Raw genomic sequence first — 13,191 nt, 5'->3', positions numbered from 1 at the left:
GTGTGCGTGCGTGTAGAGAGAGGGAAGATAAGGAGGGAGGGAGGAGAGTCAGAGAAAGAGACTGTGACACCGAGAGAGACAGAGACAGAAACAGAGACATTAGACATTGACACAGACTACTCCTGGGTCTGGAAAAACTGAACAATTATGAAGTGGAGATTAATAAACCTTTCTTAAAGCTATACTATAAGCCAAAGCTTTAACGTGGGATGCGGGGTAGAGGTACACTGTCTGGCTTTGAACCAGTAGTTTGGGGGATGGGGTGGGAGCCCTAAATCCATTTACAACCTGAAAACAGCTAGGCTTCTCCACGATGCCTCTCATGGCCCTTCGTCCCCGTGCACGTCCTAGCTCTGTGCACCCCTCACTTCCCTGTCATGTAGAGAGCCTCGCTCCCTCCAAACCACCCTTGCCTGGGGTGCAGCTAAGGTGGCCGGCACTTCGAGGGGCAGTGAACCTACCCCTGTCCAATACTCATTTTCCCATAGCGGGGGGCTGGATTTCCGCCCCCATCCAGAGTTAGCCAGCCTCCCTCCCTTCTTCCGTTATTGCCCGCGCTTGCAGCTGTCCAGTCCTGGGTTCCCCTGCCGCCCCTGGAAAAGGCAGTGCCCAAGTCCTTGCGCTTAGAAGACAGACAGACCCAGCTCCCTCCCTTCCCTGCTCCCTCCCGCCTCGCCTCCCGCTCCCGGGTGGGTGGGGGCTGCGGGATCTGCTTAATCACTAGGACAACGAGGGAGGGACGTTCTTTCTCCAGCGAAGGCTCTCGGGGAAAGGGAACTGGCGAGAGGGAGGAGGGGCTTAGGCGCAGGCGTCCCTGGCTTTGGAGAATCACAGCCCCATGGTTACTAAAACAGCGCGGCGCTAGGAAACCGCGACGCCTGCCCTCCTTCCAACCCAGAGACTCTTTTTGTGGCTCAAGGAATCCTGGGAAATGTAGTTCCGAGCGGCCCAGCTTACCCAGCTTCCCGGCAGGAGTCGTGAGTAGGACGCCCACAAATCCCAGGATTCACAGCGGTCAGAGCAGCGTAGTGCGAGGGAGCTTTTGGGGCTAAAGGTATTTGGGTGGGGAGCTATGCAGGGCCCAGCGCTTTTCTAGAGGGGCGCGCCCTAGCGACGGTTGCTCCTGGAGGCCTGTGCAGGCTTGTGAGGCTACAAGAAGGAGGGGTGGGGGGGAGTCCATTCCTATTGACCTAGGGCTCTTCTTAGGAGCTCTCCCCACCACTTTCTGGAAGGTCACTCTCCTGAGATCTCTTCTGACGGCCCCAGAACTGAGAAACCCTTCTGTTTTCTATCTCGTTCAGTCTCCTTTTTCATTCATGAAGTGCAGTTGGGTCAGAACCATCCTAAGGATTAGCCTCCAACTCTGCGAATTGGTGAAGAGGACAAAAGATGGGAGATGAATGTTTGTGGGAACATAGCTACCCTGGTGCATTGTTGTTGAAGCAGGGAAGTGGCACAACCATTGCAGAAAGTAATTTGATATTATGCAACTAAAGTGACTGAAATACTGTGATGTTAATGGGATGTAAGATCTTCCTGCCCATTAATAGGCCTCACCTAGATCCCCTTAAGGGAAGCTTGCTTAGGGGAGGCTTTCTTGTAGGAAGGCTTTCACACGTTTTTGCTGATTTCTTATTAGTTCGGGAGTCAGGAGGGTTGTGCAGCCTTCTGGCTCTGAGAAGTGTATATATACTCTGTGCTGCTATTTTGCTTTGAAGGGAGCTTGCTTATGATTAGGAGCCTGTGATTCCCTGGTCCAAATTCTGAGTGGCTGGCAGTATGTTCAGAGCTCCCGATTGCTCAGAGGTAAAGGTTCTCTCCATCCCAGGATGTATGTAAAGTGTATTGCAATATTGCTTTGATTCAGACTGTCAGAGCCGGGTCTGTTGGTTTTTATTTCTTTGTAGCTTCTCTGAAGTTCAGGGTGCTGACTTTTCCCCTGAACTAGGGAATGTAATTAAAAAAACATTGCTGACTCTTTTAAACAGCTATCTTTCCTAGTAAAGCAGATCTAAGAACTTGTACTAGCAGCCATCCTCAGTATGCCAATGTGGTTCCCACTACAAATATCCATACTCCAACCCAGGCATTTGTCTGAAGGAGGTCATTGATAAGAAAAAAGCCCCCATATTCACCTTAATTGTTATAGCAGCACTTTTTGTGATAGCAAAGAATTTGCAACATGTAGGTACCTATTATTGGGGAATGACTGAATAAATTGTGGTACATGGATGTAATGGAATATCACTAAGATGTAAGAAATACTGAATGTGATTAATATAGAGAAGGAAGAAAAGATCTACATGAGTTTATGCAGAGTGAATTAAGCAGATCCAAGCAAACAATACATGCAGTATCTATAATGTAAATGCAAAGAACAACTACATACACAAATCAAAAGTGAATTTTGCAAAATTATAAAGAACAATCATGACTCTAAAGAGATATGAGAAGATACTCCCACCCTACCTCTTGGCAAAGGTGAAAGGTACACAGGTATTGTGCAATTCACGTATTTTTCAGACTTTTTTTGATGTATTGATCAGTTATGGTGATTTTTTCCTCTCCTTTTTGTTTTTTTTTTTTTGTCCTTAAAAACGCTATTTGTTACGTGGCTAATTCTCTGGGAAGGGAAGTGGGAGGAATACTGGGGGAAATTATGGTGATGTCAAAAAACAACAAAAAAAATCATTAAAAAATTTTTTTAAAGTACAGTTGATAATCTCCTCCTCTTTTGTCTCTCTTACTCCTACCCCCCCCCCCCATAATGGGTCCTTGCCCTATTGAGGTATCTGGGCTTACAGTTAGGACCACTTAGGTTCAAGAATTCTGCCTTAATGTTTGACCCTGGTCTTGGGTCTTAGTTTCCTCTTTTTCAAAATAAAGGGGTTGGAATAAATGGACTCAGGTGATTTCCATCTTTAAAATCTATGACCCTACAAACCTCTCCCTAACTTGTTGGGTATCTCAGGAGAAGTGGGTTTTAGAATTAGGAAGAATTTAATCCAAGAGCAGCTAGACCTAGTGCTCACAGGTAGATGCTAGCAGAAACTTTTTCAATAGGTCATGTAAGCGAACTCAGAATCTCATTGTGTTTTATTGAGGCTCCCTGGGTTAGGATTCAAAGTGCAGCAGTTGTAATATGTTTGTCCTTTGTTTTGGAAGAGGACCATGACATCAGGGAAATGATGACATGACTTGCAGTTGACTTTGATTTGAGTGAGGGAAGGCTGTGCAAGGTTGGTCATCAGCCTCACTTTCTCCCCCAGAGTCATATGAGTCCAGTGGCCTGATATTGATCTGGAGATGGCCAGGATGCAATGGGAGACCCTGGCCCTTTTAGGCTAAGGCCTTTTCAGGTTCTCACTTTGAGTGAGGTAACGCCCATTCAGTGAATAGGCAGGCCTCTTTAAGAGGTAAATAAAGGAATAGCCTCTTTAATTAGGAAAAAAGGAAAAAAATCAAGCTGGGAAGGGAAGACCCTCATAATAGTTATAATGTAGAAATAGTTAAAATGGACTTTTGACACAGCCATTTCTTCTGTCTTTTCTATACAACCAATCCTTCCAATTTAATGATTCCATGTCCCTGCTTCTTTCCATCTCAGTAAAGTACTCTGTCTTGATGGAAGATTCCATGGGGACCCTGGTATTACAACTAAATCAAGAGATATTAGAAATGAAGCTGGGCAATTACAGCTGTCTATCTTATTGCTGAAGCAATAAGGAGGAGACAGAAGACAATATATACCAGGTAAGTCAAACCATCACCACCACCACCTTGATTACCACCTTCCCTCTGACCTTGATGGAGACATCCCAGGGCTGTGGATCCAAGTGCTTTGGGAATAGCAATGCTTCCAGCCCAACTTTCATAGCCATCATCCAGGAGAGTAGATCCTACGGAGAAGGGACCAGCCAATTCCACAAACTGTGAGGATGGATCCTGTCAACTGCTTCTGTAGGTTATACAGTCCAGCTGCTAAAGATCCAGAAAAGAAAGTTCTCATTACCAATTTTTGGCAGTGTCAAATAGTTCAAAATTAGAAGCTGATAAGACTTTACTGATAGAAATGGCATTAAAGAAGAGTTATTACCATTTGCTTTGTTGCCATACACTAAGAACAATGAAACTTTTCCATCTGACTTGCAGTTGAAATTTATATATGTGTTGTCTCCCCAATTAGGTGAGCGCTTTGAGAGTAGGTACGATCTTTCTTTTCTATTTGTATCCCCAGAACTTTGCATGTGGTAAGTGCTTAATAAATGTTGTATTTATTCATTCATTCTGTGATTACTCTGTTAACAGGGGGACTGGCCAGTGATGCCAAAAGGTATCTTCATGGAATTGTGGACTGAGAACTGGGATAAAGAGTCAGGAAGGCCTGAGTTCAAATGTGTCCTCAGACATTTACTAGCTATGTGGCCCTGGAAATTCACTCACCCTCCCTCGGTTTCAATTTCCCCAACTATAAAATGGGGCCTTAGAGAAATCTGGGGCGTGTAGACATTCTGTAGCTGGCTCTGGTCTACAAACCATGTAGTGGTGACTAGGAGCCTCTCTGATTGGCTGAAACTTCATAGCCAGAACTAAAGATGCTTTCAAAAACGACTAGCTGACCAGAGCTGTAGCCCTCTCTCTTCCTATGACTTCTTCCTGCCTGACAGTGCCAGTGAAAGGAGAGAGACAATGCTGTGAAGAGAGACACGTGGGACCCTCCTTATCCAGGGTCAAAATGTGACCATTACTTGCCACAATTCTGGGGTTACACTTTTGTCCTTTGTTTTAGTTGAAAGGTATTGAAAATGATTATGATCTTATAAGTGCTGAGAAGTCAGGAGAGAGTCCTGAAGTCTGGGTGTCAAGTCAAGGTTTTGTGGCCAGCTCAGCTTTGAGACCTCAAAGAGTGATCCACGGGGCCCAGGCCAGCAGTAGCTGACACAGAGATTCACCCAGCAGCAATGCTACATTTGTGAACTTGTTAGAACCTATATTATGTAGAATCTATGTTAAGTCTGAGCCCACTTTCTCCAAAGACTGAGGTGATAGAGCAGAGGGTCTGATTCCAAAGATCTTGGTGGTGGGATGTTTTGGGGAAGAAATGTTCTTGCTGTATTTTCAAAATAACTATCTCTTTGGAAAAGTTAATTGATGCTGAATTGTTAAATAGAACTGGGGTACTGGTCACTGATGGCCAAAAAAGGGAAAATTACATGAAGAATCAATGGAGGGTAAAACTAGTCTAAAGAAACCTTTGTAAGACATCCAACTAAACAAAAATATACCAAGGATATTCAAGGATGAAAACAGAGAGGACAACAAGCAGAAGACAAGTTTTGCAAAGTTTATTACTATAATTTTTTTTCTTCTTTAAGGGTAGTAGAGACACTACACTTGGACCATAACATCACAGTCCCCAAGTGGCTTTCAGAAGAAGTAGAAATGTTACTAAAAAGTAAGAGCACCAGCTCCAGTGTTGGGATGACCTGGGGATGAAATCCGGGCTTAGATACTTGGCACCACACCCAGAAATAACTGGCCATGTAACCTTGAGCAAGTTACTTAACCCCGATTGCTTAAAAAAAAAAAAGAAAAAAAAATGTTACTAAGGAGAATAAAGATGAGAAAGGCAGCTAGATTTGATCAAGCATATATAAAGAAGATTCATGCTGAAGACAATGCAATTGTGAAGACATTGAGGGACTGATTTACAAAGGTAGCTAAAGGATAAGAACATACCAAAATGATAGAAAAATCTCAGAATTTATTGATACCAAAAAAATGACAAGACATCAACAAATACCAACCTATATACCTACTCTTCTTTATGACAGTCATCCATCCACAAATTAAAATCCTCATCTACACACTTATCCTGGAGAAGGGCAGTAGGGAACAAGTTTTCACCAACAATATTCAGCATGGGCCACATCAACATGCATCTGAACAGATACCCAAAAGAGCTTGTCCAACTATATGTATACCTGATGCAGACAATATGGTTGGACAATACGCTCGTCTATCTGATATATTTAAAAGAAGAAGGATAGTGGGCTGAATTGTATATAGTTCTTTGCACATTGTCCCCCCATTAGACTATTAGAGCAAGTACCTTTTTCTCCCCTTTCTTTACATCCTTAGCACTTAGTACAATGTCTGACACATGGCAGATGACTTAATAAATCCTGGTTGATTTGTTGACTTTTGGATAGTTTGAATGATTAGAAAATTTGTCTGACATGAAACATAATTTGAACAATTTGCAACTTCCATTCATTGCTTCTCATCCTGTTCTCTGGGACCAAATAGAACACACCTAATCCCTACTCCACATGACAACCTTTTAAGTACTTGAATACTAGAATGTCCAACCTGAGGCTTCTCTTCTTCAAACTAGACATTCCCACTTTCTCCAGTCACTCCTAAAATAAAATTTATTGAAGGACCTTCATCATTCTGGTGTTCCTCTTCTGCATGCTCTCCAGTTTATCAATATCTTTATTAAACTGTGGTGTTCAGAACTAGACAAATAATCCAGATGAGGTCTACTAAGTACAGAATATAGTGAAAGATAAGCCTCTGTTATTTGTGGATTTGTTGTAGGCAACCCAGGTCTAGAAGAAGCTGTAGGTTGTCATTTAGTAGTTTAAATGTGTTTGATTTTATTTTATTGACTCTGTGACACTCTATATTCATGGCTGTTTGGTGGTTTGTGTGGCAGATTCCATTTTACTATATTTACATAGCTAAGGTTCTTATTTAATATACAACAGAGTTGGGTAGAGTTGAAATTTCCTCATGCGATGGGGGCTTAGAGCTATTCTGATTAGACAAATCCACACAAACCATATTCTTTAAACTAACATGACAAATATGACCTCTCAGAGAGAGGCATAGCTGTGGGTAAAAAGTTGCCCAGTCTCTTAAAACCATAGAGAGTCTTGTTCTCTCCCAGAGGTCCCTCTGGTTTGGAGTGTACACTGTAACTACCAGTGTGAGCATGGCACTTGCTAGAATTTGGCTTTTATTATTGGAAATATGATAAAGTTAGGGGTTAACAATAAGACCACTTAGGTCTTAGCTCTTTGACTCTATTCATAGATTCAACCTGAAAAATAGGACTGCACTCATCAAATGGGATATATATACACCAATTATAGAAATACTGTTTCAATTTCATAACCTTAACTAAACCAAGACAAATGATAATAAGCAGACAGACATGTATATCTCCTTGGTAACTTTTGCTCCTAGGTTGGATTAAATACTATCAAAAAACATTAATAATGACTGACATTTATATGACCCTTGGTATAAGCTCATTTAAGTTTTCACAATCCTGTGGAATAGGAACTAGAAGTATTATTCCCATTTTACAGATGAAGAACCTGAGTCCCAGAAAGTTAAGTAATTTGCCCAGTCGTCCAGCTCATAAGTGTCAAAGACAGGATTTGAAAAGAGGACTATAAATCCCATATTAGACTAACAAAAAAAGTATGACATAAGAACTGACAATACCTTAATTGGGACAGGGTGTGGGATGGGCAAAAAACCTGGTTGATAATCTTTTGGAGGAAACTGATTATATGACTTTGGACAGATCACTTGGACATGGCTCTGGGTCTCCGTTTCCTTCCCTATAAAATGAGTGATTTGGACAAGATGACCTCTAAGGTCCCTTCCTGATCTAGACCTATGAACATATTATTCAAAGATTCCTTACAGAACTTTGATTCATTCATTTATAACCATACTTTCTGCATACAACAATTTGACAGATAAATGGGATGCTAAATTTGATGAGGCAGCTGATGACATGGCAGGTAGAATGCTGGGCCTGGATTCAGGAAGACCTGAGCTCAAATCTGATCTCAGAAACTTACTAGCTGTGTGACCCTGAGCAACTCACTTAACCTCTGTGTTCCCCAGTGTCCTCATCTGTAAAATGGGGATAATAACAGCACCTACCTCAAAGGGTTATTGTGAGGATCAAATGAGATCGTATTTGTAAAATAAAAAAAAAAAAACCCTTAGAGTATCTGGAACATAGTGGGTGCTTACTCCCTTACCACCACCCAATGCTCACCATTTCCATTTCTATTCAAGCAGTGAGGTTACTGGCTCATCCTACAAAATTTTCAGTCTCCCAGTCAGTTGTTTGTGGTCTTGTGGGATTACCTTATGTTGAGATACTCCGTGATATCACAGAGGCAGTAGGATAGAGATAAGCATGTTAGACTTGGAGTCTGAAAAACCTGATTCAAATTCTGCCTCCAACATTTATTAGCTGCAAGTTGTATAATCTTTTTAAGCTTCATATTCATCATCTGTAAAATGGGGGTAATGATACCTATAGTTAGGGGTGTGCTAAACCAACTTATACTACATGAGAGTCAATTGTTACATTTTCAGTGTGAACATTTAAATCTCAGAAATCAGCAAACAGGACTTGATTTATTGCTTTGCTGATCATGTAGACTTAATAAAGTAATGGAGAAAGTTTTACTAAAACAAATTAAACCTTAAAGTGTGCTATATGTACATTTCTACTCCAAGAAAGCTGATTGTTAAACATTTACCAACACACCCTTATTTTGAAGACCAAATGAGGTGATTTTGTAAAACACTTTCTAAACTTTAAAGTACGAAATAAATACCAGCTATGATACTCTACAATATATCTTTCTTGCTACATGAGCTGCCCAATATCTCTTCAAAGGATAAATTGCCTCTTCTATATCTGCGACACCAACCTCGTTACAGAGCTCTTCATTTGTCATGCAATCATGGAAGAAATATTATTCTTTCTGTTTTTTGTTGGATAACTAGAAGCTTCTTTGCTTCACTAGGCCATTAACAAAGATCACTATACTTAATTGCTTTGAGCAGAGGTCAGTGGGGCAACTTAGAATGAAAAAAAAAACCTATCAAAAATGATAGCATTCTGCTGATACCTATAAAGGATGAAAAAGTGTAGAACTCAATTGGATTACTTGAAACAAGTTGTGATAGACTAAAGTAATGAGAATGATTTATACATGTGGCATATGTGATCATTCTCATCATTCTTTACATTTACATTATAATGATAATATAAGAAGATAACTGTAAGTTTCTATTCTACTAGACAAAGAGCAGCTAGACTAGACCAAACATATAGAGAGAAAGTATATTCTGAAGGCAATATGGTTTTATGGCACTGAGGCCTTCAAGTTTGAGATTCAAGATGCCCGAAAGACATGAAAATAAAGAATGATTGGGGCGGCTAGGTGGCACAGTGAATAGAGCACTGGCCCTGGAGTTAGGAGGACCTAAGTTCAAATCCGGCCTCAGACACTTAACACAAAAACTAGCCATGTGACTTTGGGCAAGTCACTTAACCACAGTTGCCTTCCAAAAAAAAAGGCAAAAAAAAAAAAAAGAATGATTGGGGGAAAATATGAATGTTTTATTACTAAAAAAAGATTTAAAAGATTTTGGTAACTACTAACATCTTGACTTATATTGAAAAAATTTACAGACTTATGGAGAGCATCACTGATGAAAATATATGAAGATAGCAGTCAGACTTTCTTATATGATGTTCTACAACAGGATATGTCTTTTTACAGGCACACAGTTGACTGGAAGAAGAAAATATGAAATTCCACTGCATTTATTGTTTGTTGTATATAAAGACCATTTGATTGGGTAGAGAAAATTCTAACTTAAAGGTTCTCCTCCAACAAGGAATCTCCATGCATGTTTTAAAATCACAGAAGATTCTTTGACAGATGCTACAATAAAGATAAATTTGAAAACCCGCTTACTAGCTCATATAAGTTAGCTGAAGCTGAGACATAAAGGAATGGACATATAACTTCACAGTTGACATTGTGCCATGGTGGATATAATTTTGGACTTAAGCATCAGGAAGACTTCTTTTCAAATCTTGTCTCTAACATTTATAAGCTGGGTGACAAGAGGTAAGTCATTTAGCCTCTCTAGGCCTTGGTTTCCTTAATGTGTATAATGTAAAATGTGCATAATATTTCCATTACCTATTTACAGCATTGTGAAGCTTAAACAAACACAAAATAGCTAGCATTTATATAATGCTTTAAGGTTTGCAAAGCACTCTGCATATGTTATTTCATTTGATCCTCACAAGTCCCCTGGGAAGTAGATGCCATTTTGTGGATGAGAGAATTGAGGTTAAAAGAGGATACATGACTTGCCAAAGGTCAGATAACTGTTAAGTGTCTGAAGCAGGATTTGAACTCATCATCTTTCTGAATCCAAGTCCAGCACTCTATCCACTGCACGACCTAGCTGCAGAATAGAGTAGGGAGAAAGGAGCTTGGCACTATTATCCAGGACTCCAGCACAGAGTCCAAATGACAGAGGGATTCTCTCTAGGTAGTAAGGTCTTCCAGATGCTCCTGCTGTAGGTGTCAATTGATCTGAAACATTGCAGAGCCTCCTAACGGAGATTCATAATCACAGAAGAGAGTTTGGCCTAATTCTCCATACAGGAAAAACCAAGCAGATGTACACACCTGTACTAATAGGAGTTACCCCTACGTACTGTTAGGTTCCAATCTACGAGGCAAATTTATATTTTAAAAAATTAGCCTAAGTCATTCATCTAGCACTGATGATGTTTCTACCGTGTGCCAGGTATTGTTTGTGATGGTGTGGTTATAAATGACTCATGCTTATGGCGCTAGTTAGAGAAACATTTTCTAACAACAGGCTGGGGGGTTGAGATTCCAGTTCTCTGCTCGGAGGGATCACTCTCGCTTGTGTGGCTCTCACATCTGTCCCATGATCTCACACAAACAAAAGGACACTAGGCAATTTAAGGACAGTGTAAACCACAGGTGTTTATGAGAAATGAGATCAAGTCTATTAAATGTATTCTTCAACAGAATTTCTAAAAAATAAAATTAAGCAGAAGTAAAGTGGGGGGTAGAGAGAATTAAGGACTAGTTGCTTCTATCTGTTTTTCCCTCCTATCAGAACCCCAGCTACCAAAGCAAACATCCATGACAAAAAGCAGAGTCAACACCTCTCTATTTGTCTATTTAGAGGTTATCTCTCATGGTCTAAAAGAAGGGAACTGCAGATGTCTGCCTAGGTCTCATTGCTCCCACAGGGTGCCTACCAGTTCTTTTCTCTCAAGAGCCCTCAAAACTCCCTGTGTATGTGAAAAATCCTTGCCCTCTAGGACTGACCTTGTAATAACTTCCTCTCTCCCCAAGCTGGGTCTTTGTGGCCAGTCAAAGCTTTCCAGTGGTTGTTACATTTACATTTAGATAAATATACCATGAGGCTGGTCAATCAGCACATAAATCTTAGACAGATACTGCAAATGGACAATAAAACTGATCCAGAATTTAATAGGATAGAGAAAGCAGGATGGATTGCTTATGAGAACTCAAATAGTGTTTTCAGTGTTTCTCCCTGAGACAAAAAAAACCCATCTTTTTTACATTAATATTCTTCTTGTGTTGCTGTCTGGCCTTCAAATCAAGGAATACCACAATCAAAAGACAGGTTGCTTAAGGAGCGTTTGAGAGAGCACAGCAACTGTGAACATGCAGCAGCATATTACTAATAACAAAATGAAAGTAAAAAGTGAAATAAGAAACACCATTCAAGAGATATGTGATAGAAAAAGCAGGTGGGACAAAGTAAGGGATAGCAGATGGAAAACCCACGTATTGTAATGGTGAGCAGACCCAGAGGGATGCATCTAGCACATTGGGTGGATTCACAATAGAGCACATATGGGAGAACATAAAAGTTGTGCAAGATGAAAAGGCATGAATGATTTTTTTTTTGCCTTTTGGAGGATGGTTGCAGTTACGTAACTTGCCCAAGGTTACATGGCTAGTTTTTTGAGTGTGGGTGTTAAGTGTCTAAGGTCAGAACCGAACTCAGGACCTCCTGACTCCAGGGCCAGCGCTTTACTTACTGCTCCACCAGCCACCCCGCATGAAAGGATTATGATGGGCACTGTTGAAGGCGGTACCCAGATGGATAAGATCACATGGGTATTGAATGGTTGAAATATAAGTATTTTTCCATAGTCCAATTAAAGCAGTGCTTTGATCTCCATTTTAGTAAACATTTATTAAGCGCCTTTTATGTGTAAGGCACTGTGCTAGGCACTGGGTAGATAATATAAATAATAAAAATGGGCCCTTCCCTCAAAGAGCTTAACTTGTAACACGGCTTACTGCTTATTATCTAAAGGAGAACAAACAGCCTTGGGAATACCACTACTAGATCTATATCCCAAAGAGATCAGAGAAAAAGGAAAAGGACCCATATGTACAAAAATATTTATAGCAGCTCTTTCTCTGGTGGCAAAGATTTAGAAATTGAGGGGATGCGCATCAATTGGGGAATGGCTAAACAAGTTGTGGTATATGATTGTGGCATAATATTATTGTGCTGTAAGAAATTACAAATGATGGTTTTAGAAAAACATTGGAAGACTTATATGAACTGACAAAAAGTGAAATAAGTAGAAGCAGATTATACACAGGAACAACGATATTGCAATGAAAATTAATTGGAAAAGATTTAACTACTCTACAATCATCTATGACAGCTTCAAAGGATTCATGATGAAAAATGCTATCAATCTCCAGAGAGAAAACTGATGAATTCTGAAAGGAGAATGAAGGCTTTTTTCGCTTTATTTTTGTTGCTTTTTTTGCAATATGATTAATATGGAAATATGTTTTGCATGACTTCACACGTGTAATGGGTTTCATATTGTTTGCCTTCTTGATGGGTGGGGGAGGAGATGGAGGGAGGGAATGAATTTGGAACTCAAAATTTAAAAATGAAAGTTAAAAAAAATAGTCACAGTCAGTAAGATTTATTAAGCTCCTACTATAAAGAAGGTAGTAGCTAGGCAGCACAATGGATAAAACACTGGACCTCAAGACAAGAAGATCTGAGTTCAAATCCAGCCTCAGACACTATCTGTGTAACCCTGAGCAAGTCACTTAACCTGTTTGCCTCAGTTTCCTCATCTGTAAAATGAGCTGGAGAAGGAAATGGCAAATCACTCCACTATCTTTGCCAAGAAAACCCCAAATGGAGTCGTGAAGAATCAGACATGACTGAAATAAGTGAACAACAACAAAGTTTAATGAAAGGTTGCCAAGTCTCATATCAGTTATTTAATTGTAA

At 40.3% G+C, this 13,191-nt stretch overlaps 1 protein-coding gene across 1 annotated transcript in view; it reads right to left on the bottom strand.

Moving 5' to 3' along the window:
* EML6 (EMAP like 6) overlaps positions 1 to 675 on the bottom strand; it is a 323,061-nt gene extending 322,386 nt beyond the window's left edge. The window contains exon 1 of the mRNA XM_069071721.1: positions 462 to 675. The gene's annotated coding sequence lies outside the window, so the exon portion shown is untranslated. The remainder of the gene's footprint in view (positions 1 to 461) is intronic.
* Between the last annotated feature and the right edge of the window lie 12,516 nt (positions 676 to 13,191).

The sequence above is a fragment of the Petaurus breviceps genome, unplaced genomic scaffold, assembly GCF_028583685.1.
Source record: "Petaurus breviceps papuanus isolate PSGF00001 unplaced genomic scaffold, PetGlider_PUasm1.0 90842, whole genome shotgun sequence".
NCBI classification, from domain to species: Eukaryota; Metazoa; Chordata; class Mammalia; order Diprotodontia; family Petauridae; genus Petaurus; species Petaurus breviceps.
This window is presented reverse-complemented; position numbering and strand designations above follow the sequence as displayed.